The sequence below is a fragment of the Chamaea fasciata genome, unplaced genomic scaffold, assembly GCF_029207755.1.
Source record: "Chamaea fasciata isolate MVZ Bird 193981 ecotype frontalis unplaced genomic scaffold, bChaFas1.0.hap1 SCAF_7, whole genome shotgun sequence".
NCBI classification, from domain to species: Eukaryota; Metazoa; Chordata; class Aves; order Passeriformes; family Sylviidae; genus Chamaea; species Chamaea fasciata.
In genome coordinates this window covers 29,511,971-29,524,528 of record NW_027094092.1, presented here as the reverse complement: position 1 = coordinate 29,524,528, position 12,558 = coordinate 29,511,971, and the positions used below count along the sequence as shown (strand labels likewise).

At 40.4% G+C, this 12,558-nt stretch overlaps 1 protein-coding gene and 1 long non-coding RNA gene across 5 annotated transcripts in view; one reads left to right on the top strand and one right to left on the bottom strand.

The window, feature by feature from the left end:
- The window catches only part of LOC136292480 (uncharacterized), a 29,815-nt gene extending 21,354 nt beyond the window's left edge, over positions 1 to 8,461 (bottom strand). The window contains exon 1 of the long non-coding RNA XR_010721906.1: positions 8,339 to 8,461. This is a non-coding gene — a long non-coding RNA (uncharacterized lncRNA). The remainder of the gene's footprint in view (positions 1 to 8,338) is intronic.
- The window catches only part of RAD51B (RAD51 paralog B), a 407,321-nt gene that overhangs the window by 352,252 nt on the left and 42,511 nt on the right, over positions 1 to 12,558 (top strand). The gene's annotated exons all lie outside the window — the stretch shown is intronic.

Below are 12,558 nucleotides of genomic sequence, written 5' to 3'. Positions count from 1 at the left end.
TTCCCCCGGCCACTATTTTCGCCCCACAGCTGCCCTGTTGCCGTGCTCAGCTGCCCTGTTTCCAGCTATGAGGGCCCTTAGGATACCAAATTCTGCCCATTCTGCCCTGTTTTCTAGTTCTGGTCTGAAGAACGAGACTGGAGTTGGGATTTTAGCTGGAGTTTATCCTTGCCCAATCCTCATCTCTTGAAGGGCTGGCTGCCAGTAATGGGACGAGTCGCTTCCTTGGTTACTGCACCACAGGCCACGGGTGCTGGAAGGGGGAAGCAGAGGGGATTTTTTGTTTGTTTGTTTGCTTTTCCCTGAACCATGAAGCTCTGGGCAGTGCTGAAGGCAGGATACAAGACCTGATGGACAGGATCTGTTGTTTTTTTTTTCCCTCCCCTCTCCCAGAGGAGTGGGGCTTGTGGCCCCAGCAGTCTTTCAGGCCCTGCCAGCGGGGGAGTGAGAACTAGGCCCACGGATTGCATCAGGAGTCTTTTTTCTGGTCATGCTGGTTGGTTATAATGAGAAAATACTCCAAATTCCTAGTGAAAAATCCTTTCTTCCTTTCATTATTACTGGGCCAGACAAGCTAAGCTAGCGCTGGAGCCCTGAATGGTGGCTGGCTAATGGTACACACGGTGGTGCCAGGGTGGGAGGCAGGGCTCCTGAATCCTAGTCGCAGCATAGCTCTGTGGTTTTTTTATATAAACCCCAAAAAATCAGCTAACTCATTGTACATTCTGTCTGAACATATCTGGGCATGAAACAGGATCAGTGATACAATTCCAAGCGTTGTTTAAAAGCTCAGCTAGCTAAGTAAGAGAGAAAGACCTCGCAGTGAAAGATACTTAAACGCAAAGTGGTGGGACTGTCTCAAATTCCATTTCTGAGCAAAGTTGCTTTCAGATGCAGGAGCGAGTACCTTAAAAATGTCCTTTCTTTTTTTTTTTTTTTTTTTTAAATTCCTTTTCCTCATGTTTTATAGAAATTTAACTTATGTTCTAGACAGTAGGTTGGATCCAAAACAGATGAAGACTTCAATTCAAGGTGTCTTGCCTCACCACTAAGGCATTTGTAGCGAGGTGTGACTGGAGGTAGTCAGCAATGGAGAATGTACTGGTTCTGTACTATTCTGGAGAATGTACTGGTTGAATCTTATTGGTGGACTGTGAAATGTAAATGAATTAATATTTAGCAAAGATTTTATGATTTTTCCGCTGCAAAACTGAGTATATGCTCACTGGTTAATAGACTCGTCATTGAGGCATAAAGACAACCTGCCGTAGTCCTCACAGGCACTGAACTGAGAGGATTCATCTTCATTTATGGCTGACTTGATTATCTCTGCTTCTTTCTCAGGGCTTTTTTAAATACTTTTTATTTACTTTTTTTTCCTTTTTTTTTGTGATTTAGATTATCACTTTAACTCCTGGGAACTCTGAGAAATAGGGTTTTTTCTTCTTAGGAGAGGGATACTAAATTTCTTACACAATTGGTTTGATCAATATAAAATCAACAGCGACACTAAAGTACTCATTCTCACTATAGGTGCACTTCATCTCTGGGGGTTTAACTTCAAAGCATAATGAAGGAAAGGATCCAGGATTTGCGTATATGCTATGTTGCCAGTTTCTGTCCTGTTATGTAGAGATAACCTTCAATTCCCTCCCTGTACGTTACTCATTGTCCTTTTTATTTTTTCTTTCAAATCACGATTTTTCCACACTTTTCTTTAGTCTTCTTTAAATATTTTTAAAATACTCATTAGCTTCTTAATAATCATCTTATATAAGTAAATGTCTCAACAGTAAAATCTTCTCACAGTGAGAAAAGTGAAGTACAGAATATTAAAAAATATGATTGCTTAATGAACTGGAACATGCTTCAAAACTTTTAAGGAACTTTTCAACCTTTGAGCATTCTTTAAATGAAAAACATTAACTGTGTGATGGTGGGCAAGGAGCAGATACTGAACACAATCATCTTGGAGGAAATCCCTGGGAATTCCAAATACCCATCATAACTCCAGATAGCCAGAAGGTCATGGTTTATATTGCAGTATTTCCACTGATTCTTGAAATGGTTTTGAGACATTTCCAGGCGCCTTGACTGGAAAAGGTACTGCTAAAGGCTGATGCTTGGATCACCACTATAAAGATGTAAGAACATCATGGAAAAAAATCCTATCCTTCTTTCCTTCGGTGCTTATGTAGCCCCTATCAAAATAGTATCTGAGCATCTCATGCGTATTTAAAAATAGAAATAATAATAACAAGCCTTCTGTCTCTCTTTTCCTTCCCAGTCTGTAAGTGAAATAGCTTGATTTGTTCAAAGGACTTTTTCCTTGTGGGTTCTAAATATTTAGCTGTGGTTTTCCACAGTTTATCTACTGTTCCATTACTCCAGTGAGAGGAGGAAAAAAAGATGCCATTTCCATTATTTCGTAGAATTCAAAAAGCCACAGTGTTATTTGTTCCCTCTACCGATTCCCATGTAGAACATCATCAACACCATTCCCAGAGCTGTGCATTCATGACTTTATTGATGCATAACCAGGGATGTTTTGGCAGGATTCAGTGTTCTGAAGCCACATGTGATTTTAGAGGGAGGCTATTATATAGGAAGGCTGTATATGTTAATTACAGCCATGCACAGGATGGTTCTGGAGGTTTAATATTTAACTGCAGAATATGTTTGAGAAATCATTATATTCCCTTTATGTGTGAATTTGATAAAGGAACATTATGTCACACAAGTGTCAGTTTTCTCTGTTCTGTCTCTCTTTCTGGACTCAATATAAGCACACTGTTCTAATAATCAGCTTGATTTTTCATTCAAATTTCTGCTTTCTCCTTTGAAATAACAGTACAGCTCCATATTTTCCACATTATTATTGTTTAATAAGCAGTGTAGGGGATTGCAAAGGAGTTTCCTGAAGCTACTGAAATTTATGGTCACTGTTAGCTCTTCTCCTGATGAAGTTTTGAAGATTCATCCCTTTTACATATCAAATTTCTTACAATTATCTCCCTGAAAAAATCTGAAGGCCTTAAACTGAACAGGTCACTTGTGCAAAGAGAGGTGCCTTGTGATTGACTAACTGCATAGAAAGTGAAATCAAACTCTTTAAATCATCCCAAATGCAGTACCTACTGAAGGTAAGGCTTGAGGCTGTAAAAGTACACATCACACTGTAATTCCAGTCCTCAGAGTTGTACATTCATGTGTCCACAGCCTTTACTAGAACGGGGCCACATTCATTAAGTCACTGTGTAAACCAGCTTTGTTTGACTGTCATGGTTGTTTCCATATCCTACACCAGAAGATCTTGATGCTCTGTGCTCCTAGACAGGAGTCTGTTCTTTGAACACAGCACGATAATTGCTGGTGTGGCTAAATTTCACCTCTTCTGGGAGCATCACCTCTGTTTTTCTGTGGTTGACTAAGCAGCAGGGTTTTCTTTGGCTCTTTTTTTCTGAGCTGAGGAATTCAGATGTCTGGGATACGGTCTATCTGTTGTAAAGTGAAGACAGTATGTAGTTAGGTGTCATAAATGCTCCCCTGGCATCCGAGGGTGCTGTCTGTCACACATTCATACGTCTTATTGGTATGGGAAAGACAACTGAGCCATGTGGGCCTCTGTGGTTAGTGTGTTAGTGTATCCTGACCCTTTGGGAGGAGAAGGAATGTGAGATGAGTCTTGGCCTTTTACATTCACGTGCAGCTAAGTGTTTAAGAGAGGCAGCAGCATTTTGTGATCATTGCAGCTAAAGATTGCTGAGAAATGCTATTATCTGAGTACTTTCCACCCCTTTCCTCATAGTAAAAAATAAATTTCCATAGTAAAAAATATTTCTCTTTCAGAAGTGTCACATCATTTCCAAGTTGCACAATCTAACAGAAGGAAAAAGTAATTATGAATAACAGAAACAGTCCTGTTTCAGAAATAGGATGCAGATATTTGTCTGAATGTATCATCTGCAGTACACTTTATGAAACACTGACTTTCCCGTAAGAACCTCTGTGATGCTTCCAGTTCTCTTTTACCCTTAAAAATGTAACATTTTCTTCTGCTGTCCAAAGAAGGATCTCACAGCTAATAATAGTTTTAAAGACTTATCAGTGTTTTAGTAGAAATTTCAAAAAAGTGCTTTTCTTTTGTAAGTTAGTTCTGCCAATATGGCAATTTAACTGTCATTCTTTAGTGAAAATACCTATAGTTTGGAAACAAGATATCTTGCCTGTGTCTCTGGGCTTGTGGCATCTAATAATGCAGTTTTTGATTTGGGAAATGATTATCCTTCTTCTTTACAAATATTCCAGCAAGAGTCTACCTGCTGTGTGTACAAAATGTAGTGCTCCCATAGCTGTTCTCCTAAGTCCTTTATTTACACCCATCCATTTTGGGATCTATTTTGGAATCATTCTCCCTATGGTAAGAACCTTGAAATGACTTATGGAGACTGAGGTCAGTGGCTTTATTTGCCTTTATTCTGGCCTAATTTGCCCTCATCTTGCCCCAGCCTTATGTGCCATTGTGTACACTTTCCCTACCACTGCAATAACCTTCACCTTCTTTTACTTTCCTTTCTCTCTGGCCATCTAATGCCAGACACCAAGCACTTCCTGTCTATCTACAGGGCAAATTCTGCTTTGTTAAGTAGTTGGAGTATGGGAGGAAAAATTTCATGAGTAATAATGCTACCTGACACCCAAGTATTGTCAAGATGCTTTAACTTTTGTCTCTGGCTTGTTTCCCTGGGTGACTAGGCAGAAAAAATGATTTCTGGTTAAATGTGGGCTTAATTAGATGTTGGTCTTTGAGCTACTAACATTAAAAATACAGGCTGGGTGCTGGAGAGTTTAACCACAAATATCTCTTTCAGTGCCTCTCTTTTTCTTTTAACTTAATTAACAGATGTTAATCTTCTAACTTTGTAAATTAATATTTCTAGTTTAGCGTTTATGAAAGAGACCATGGCAGATCTTCTGAAAATATAAGTATGTATTATTAAAATTATGGCTAAAAAATTTACTTTGTGCATTAGCAGAACAGGAAAGTAAGAATGCTTTGCCCTTCTCAACCACTTGGCACTAAAGCATCCAAGCCCTGCAGTTTAGGCCTTGGTCCTTTACTCCATCTGTATTCCTCATATCATATGAATGAGAGGTTCTTTTGCCTGAATAAATGGAGCATTGCCTGCTTACAGGCAACATACTTTAGCCATGGCTCTCCAAGAACTTCACCAAGAAGAGCACATACAATGATCCTTGTTTTACGGTAGACACTGTGTAATGCAGTATATGGTAGAATATAGCATTAGCCAGTCAGGGGTTCCTGGCTCCCTTCTCCTGGTCTACCAAGGGTGAGCTTTAATAGCAGTCTCTGCATCCGCCATTTTACAATATAGAGAGGCAATGGTAGTGGTCCTTTAAACAAGCCTCTCTATACTCACTGCTTAAATCAAGGGAAATGCAAAAGACTAAGGAGAGAATGAGTTTTCTAATTCTTTCATGCTTAATAACTTCTACTGTTTATAGCAACAGAAATAAGTGTACTTACACATTGACAAGCAATTGCCCACACCACATGCTCAGTCTTTCCTGAGTGAAGTTGCATGCATGTGCAAGACAGCAGAAGTGAAACCACTGTGAGTCCCTTTAGGATTTATAAATGAGGGAGGACTTAAAGAGTTAAGAAAAACCCTCTGCATATACCTGGTGTATAAAACTGTCATGTAATCAAATGCTAGGAATGCACTCCACTGTGTACATTAGCAAACACTCCATGCAAGCCGGCTGGCAGAGTTTCAGGGTTTTCAGTGCTGCCTTGCATTACAAAGCCCTTCTTTGTTCTCTCAGCTCTGTTTTAAATATCTGATGACTATTCCACACCATGTTAGTGCCAAATCCCCAGCTTCACTGCAAACTCTTTACAACAGCATATTGTGGGCAGATTGGATGGGGTAGGGCTGGTAGAATGTGGGTATCTCCCCTTTCTTTGCTTCTCAGGCAAGTACTCTCACCAACTCTGCTGTCTCCCTGTAATTTCTGTAGCCCCTTGTGCAGCCACCTGGATAGTGTTCAAAGCCAGAAGAAATCACTAGGGTATGCAAAAATTGAACTTGGATCCTCTGACATGGCAACAGCACTCCACAAATGTGCATCAGGATGGGTGTAGTCGAAGTTCAGCCAAGGAAGAGCAAATGAATCAAAGAGTGTTCTTGCAACAAATATTTTTGTTGAAACTTGTTGTGCCTATACTGTTTTTGTCTGGATCTTGCCTGAGCTTGCTAGCCAAGTGGGATTTGGCTTTGAAAAAAATTAGATGAAAGATTTCCTATGTACATGCACACAGAAAGGCAGGAAGTGATGCTGATGACTCCAGAGATGGTGATGTTCCTTCTTGATTTGGAATTAAAGCACTTCCCTGGAAGGATGTTAACACAGCAGCACACATCTCAGCCTCTTACATCAGATGATGTGTTAAGCCAGGGCCTCATCTCCTCATGCTTGTTAAGGATGTTTTTTCGTAAGACTTTTACTTATATTTTACATAGGTGATGTTCTAGCTTTCCATACAAGGCAAATACATGGTATTGTTTTAACTGCTACATTGATGCTCATGATGTTCAAGAGCTGCTTTTTCATTCCAAGAAAAAGAATGTTGCTTGAGTACATGAAGATGTACAATAATAATATGCATCTTCTTCTTAATCCTAAACCTACTAATTATTTTCATGAATAATACCTCTGGTTTGTTGGATAAACTTAGAGTTAGTATTGTTTCCTGCAATGTTTTGGGTTTTCTATGCATAAACACTGGATAGAAAATAAACACTAAGCTTCTTGAGTTAAGAGGAGATTTTATACAATATTGTTTCAGTGGTGCTGCCCACTTTTGGCAACTAGTGTGAAAAGAAGCTAAGCTGCTCAGTTTCCCATTCTGTTACTTGTTTCCCTGAAGCTCCTTGGCATCCAGTACTGGTGTGCTGGAAACTCAGCTGTGCAGTGGGTGGCTGTAGTGTGTTCTAAAATAAACAAACCTGTTTTAATTCAAATTTCTTAATTTCGCATGCAAATGTTTCATGGTAGACTCAGTAAGAAGCCCTTTCTTAAGCAAAACTTATTTATGAAGGACCACTTGAAGGTGCACTGTAACACTTTTGCTTAATCACTTAAAATCTACAAGAGCTAAGATCACTGACAGTAAGGTTTAGAACACTGCAGAAGCCTTGCAAGGCTGTATTTGCCACTAAAGCAATTGGATAATTGTCTAATGGATTGCACGTCAGAATTCTTCAGGAGACTTGTGATGTCTGCTTAGGTCTGTCTGTGCAGGTGCAGGCATTCTTGGCTTTGCCAGTTTGTTTCCCTAGTACAGGATTGAGTACAAATAGGAATGACTGTCTCTATGGTAACATATTAATCCATGGTGTGAGGGTGTTACTGTCATCTTACTCAGAAGGAATATAATGAAAGCATTGAAGGGGTCTCTTGGTGAAGTCTTCTCTTATAGAAGTCTGTACCAAAGTCAGAAATTGAATCCACATGTTGTATGATCCAGTCTTATTCAGTAAACTGTTGTCTCTCATGTTGCATACTGTCTCCTGTCACATACAGTGCCTCAGGGAAGTTCACAAACAAGACCCTGTTCTATTGGGCAGAGAGTGACCAGACAGTGAGTGTCTCACTTTTAAGTCTGTAGCAGGGACTATGAGCAGTATACAGGTCCCTTTTAAAGAGGAAAATACCATAGAGCTTTTTAAATGTTCTCCCAGAGTCTGATGGAAACTAGTATTGAAGGGGAATCAGTTAACCTTTTATGATACTTCCAAGAGATTCCTGCTTCCTTTCCTTGCTGTGGCCTCTTTGCTGTCACGTGGCAGGTATAGTCCTTGGGCAGCGTGTAGCCATCCACTGGGTCTTGGTCTGTTCACCACAGCTGAATGAGCAAAAGATCCAAGAGGGATTAGCGCTAGAGAAATATTTTCCTTTGTGCACTAGATTCTTTTTTCTCAGGACTTTTCAAACCTTTTCCTCTCCCTTTCCACATCTCTATGTGTAACTAACTGCTTCTCCTCAGCCTCCTGCTTCAAAGCCCTTTCATGTACATAGTGCCCACTGAACTGTTTCCATAGTGGTGCTCTAGCACATCTGGCACGGAGGCACGAACTGTCATTTACTGTCATTTGGTTTCTAAGTCCATTTTAAGTGTGCATGTATGGCAACTTTCACCATTTTAGCACAGAGAGAGATAGTTACTTGGCTTTTCCAACTTTAACATTCACTGGAAGAGATCACAGAAAGTCAAAGTTATGAGAGACAAAGCTAAGACCAGTAAGACCAGTACCTTGCCTTCAGGGGGTGCCTGTGCAGGCTGTCAGGAAAAAAGGTAGTGTCAGAAGTGGAAGGACTTAGGAAATGCTCCAGCTGTAAAATTCTCCAAATGGAAACGTGTTTGTTTCTGCAAGAAGCAAGTTGCTCTCTGGAAGAGGAATGCAGCTCGCATTAACCAAGGCAATCTACAAAGAACTGCACCAAAAATTCAGCAACCCAAGTAAAAAGAAGGCTGTGTGTTAAAGACCGAACTGTATTTTGTTAGGAATGGCTGAAGTAAGCTGTTTTCCTGGCAGTTATTGTTTGGTGGAGCTGAAAGAATGAGCCAGGTATTATGCTATTACTTTGAGATGGAACATTTGGGAGAGATTAAATATATGTGCTCACTCGCAAAGTACATTTGGGCCTTAACTCGAGTAAGGAGTTCAGCAACGAATGCAGAGCCAGAGCAACCAGGAAGGTCAAGAGGGATTCTTGACTCAAGGTAATTTGAGCTGAGCAAGGGGTTATCACTACATGTAGAAGTTCCCTTTCTACTCCTAGTGAGGACTGCTTTCCCACAGCAAGAGTACAGGTCCCATTTGCTCTCAGGCAGGTTGAATATCATGTGGGTTTTGTTTCCCTCTCTGATTTGGCTGTGTCTGTAAACAGCTTCTTGTTGCCATTCATAGGAAGGTGGAATCCTGATGAAATCCAGCTGTGTCTGTCTAGTACTGTACTGATGATGCAGTGTCATCTGCTTCCTTCCAAACTAGAACCTCTCCCTTTGCTTTCAGACTTTACCTGTCATAGTGGCAGATGCCTAAGTAACTACACATCTCACATTCCAGATCTTCTGGCACCTAACATCTTGGACTTTCCTGTGAGCTACTGGATATTTGGGCCAAATCCTTCAGTCCAATGAGTTCCCACTTAAATCAGTCATTTCATAGTGTGAGCACAGCCAGGCTCTCTCTTGTCTTTTCTCCAAATACCGAGAGCAGATCTTTTATGAACTGGTTGAAAATGAACTGTGGATTGGAGGAAGAGCAAATGAATTAAAAATTCCTAATATGCATGTGTAATGAAATAGCACCTTCATGCTCCAGCAAAGTACATCCCAAAAAAGAGCCTGCAGAAGAAAAATTTCACTGCGCTATATAAAGTGAAAAGATCCTTCTTTTCTTTCCAGTGTAAAATACATGCTTAGGAGGTGTACTGTGTGAAGATTTGTTTTCTTTTACAGTATGGCTGTACTGCACTGAGGAAGAAAAAGATTTCAAGTGGCTTTTCTCCACTTTGTTGGCAAGTCAGCCCCTGTATCTCCACAGATAACGGGAGTGCCTGATACACTGAGCAGATGAGCCTTGAAGCATGTGAGGAAAGCTACTATATTGGGATCAATAGAATACTTTTTCCTTCCTAGCATCCAAACATTTTACCTGACATAGACTAGAAATTCCTCATCTGCTTCTTCCTTTTAATTTCTCTTTAAAGAACTTCTAAATATCCTTTTGTGCTTGTGGGGAAGTCATATGTCTATATTCCCTTGGGAAGTCTCATCTCTGCTTGGGAAATCAGAGAGAAATTTAGGTGTAAGTTTTACGTTGAGTCTGTTTACATTTACCTGAAATATGTACTGCGGTCATAAAAAATTAGAGTTTTACCAGTGACATGTGAGTTACATGCAGTGTGCTCCAGTCCCTGCTAAGGGGACCTCAACTCATTAATAGAATATTTTTATGTGTTTTTAATGTTTGAGGACCTCTTACAGATAAGTGCTTCCAACAACAATCTGTGTTTAAATGTTTTGCTCTCCAAGTTACATATTTTCACAAAGAGAATGAGTTGGGGAATGTATTCGATTGTTTCTTATTTTAACCAGGAGTGCTTTCCATTTGATCAAAACTGGGAGGAAGTGTCAGACGAAAACTGACAAATGGAACTATAAGACTGATCTTTTTCAGAAGAGCTGATGTTTTGTTCCTGAGACATACTTTGCATACGTACTGCTAATTCAGTGCTGAATCAAACATCATTCATCTACACGAGCAGTGGAGCTGAAGGTCAAGGAACAGACTCTGCAGGTGTCTTCCCCCAGGGAACTTTTCACACCTGCTGTTTGGTGCAACCTAACCTATTGCATAAGTGAGAATTTGCTCTTCAGATGATTGTTAATGATCTTCAAGGATTGTATTGTGTTGGTAGGGGTGATTTAGAAGGATTCCGAGTGAATATGAGAGGCAAAATGCAACCTTCATCTACTGCCATATGTTGGATGGTGCTGTTTGACTACAAAGGTGTCTGGTCCTTCTCCAAAACATCAGTGATACAACTGCTCTTCAGTACTTATAGATAAATCAACAAGGAATACATGTTTTCTTTTTCCTTTTGTATCTATTTTGAAGTAGGTTTGAACCTGATGAAAAGTACTGGAGTGATTTCATTCTTCTATTCCAAAACCAAGATGAGTAGAAACCAGGGGAGCTCTGCACTGACACAAAGGGAAGGGCATGCCTTTTCAGGTAGCTGATACATACTGAGACACAGTCTGGAGTAGACCTGGTTTATGTTTTGCTCTTCTGTCACTGGAAACAAGAGGAGGGAAGGAAGGATTGTGCTGTTGTAGTTGGCAACAGGACAGCACACCAGCATTTGAAGAACTGACTGCAGTTACAAAAGAGAACTACTTGAGATGGTTGCATGCTATCTCTTTCCATCTTCTCAAAAAATCAAAACACACAGTAAGTGAAGTCCATTAATAGCTTGGAATGATTTAGACAGATGAGGGCTCCTGGTAGTGAAAGAAAAACTGCACTCGTTTTAGGGACACATTCATTTTAGGGAGCTGCCTGAAATCCATGTACTTTCAGCCAGGACCAATTTGGCCCTTGCTGAAAGGGTGAGTAGTTCTAATGTCTGCTCTACCTGTTCCTGCTAGGAACAAAACACTGTACTACTGACAACTCAGTGGATTCCATATGCAGTATTATTTTCATCTTGGGTCGGTTTGTGCGGCTGTTTTGCTGTTGCTGGTATAGTATAATAGTAAACCTATCTTTCTGGAGTATAGAGGCAGTAGTGCTGAACTTCTGGCTCAGAAACCTGCCCCAGTCTTACAATACAGTCTATAAAAGGGTGCTGTAGTTGGCCCAGGAGGGAACACAAGGCTGATTCACAGGAGGAGATCTGCTGACATCCTGGTCTGTGAAAGCACAGCTGGGGCAGTTTAAGAGCAGCAGTCAGGTTCCAACAGGGAAGCCAGCCTTTTATAATTCACACTACATTCGTCACCTATTGTTTTGTTTCTTGTTTACACAAGATATTTAGACATGTCTGGTGGGCAGAAAAGTGAAACACTGGGAGTGCCAGCTCCAGGCAGCCATAACACTTCCAGGTACACTGCAAACCTCCTCCTCACATCTCTTTTCCTGCTATTCCACAACAAAGCTGTAGCTCCTGCCTGTGATTTTGGTCCTGAATCTCATAACCAAAGCACCTTCAGTGTGGCCTGCACATTTGGATAATTTTAGTGTGTAATTCCACACAGCACTGCTGGATCACGTCAAGTTTAGTCAAGAGAGGCGAGGCCAGGATGTGTTTTAAAATGCAGTTGAAAATCAGGATTAATTAAACAGTGTTCTGCAATGATTTTATGATAGCATCTGAAAGCTAACATGATCCTTCATGACTTTCATTTCAGCTGGGATTCTGGACAGAAATCAATAAATTAATACATAAATGTCTTTTCACAGCTTCAAAAGCATACTGTTAATGAAACCAAAATACTTAGTATTTGTTGGCTGAATAAACCCCAACAATTCTAATTCTCTGGTCTGTTGAGCCATGTGAAAGTATAAAATGGCCTTAGGACAGTCAGCTACCCAGTAAAGAACTCTTCCTGCTTAGGGATCCATTGATGAGAACAGACAGCTGCCCATTCCCTCCCTCATAGCTGTATGTAAGAAGACAATTTGAAATAAATCTAGGTATGCTTTGTCTTCTGCTGGATTAATACTTTGGGGTAGTCATGTTATGAATGATAGCCTGGCACCTCAGGGGCAAATATCTGCAAATGGCTTGTCTTTGTGTGCCCTAGCTTCTCCTCTAACCCACTGTCAGAAAGAGTGGAGAAGCCATTTTTATGCAGTAAAAACATGTGAATAATTTCTGTTATGAGCTCTGTAGAGCTCATGCCAGTTCCACATAGATCCAGAATCTGACATTATGCTGTCATAGAAGTCTAGGGACCCT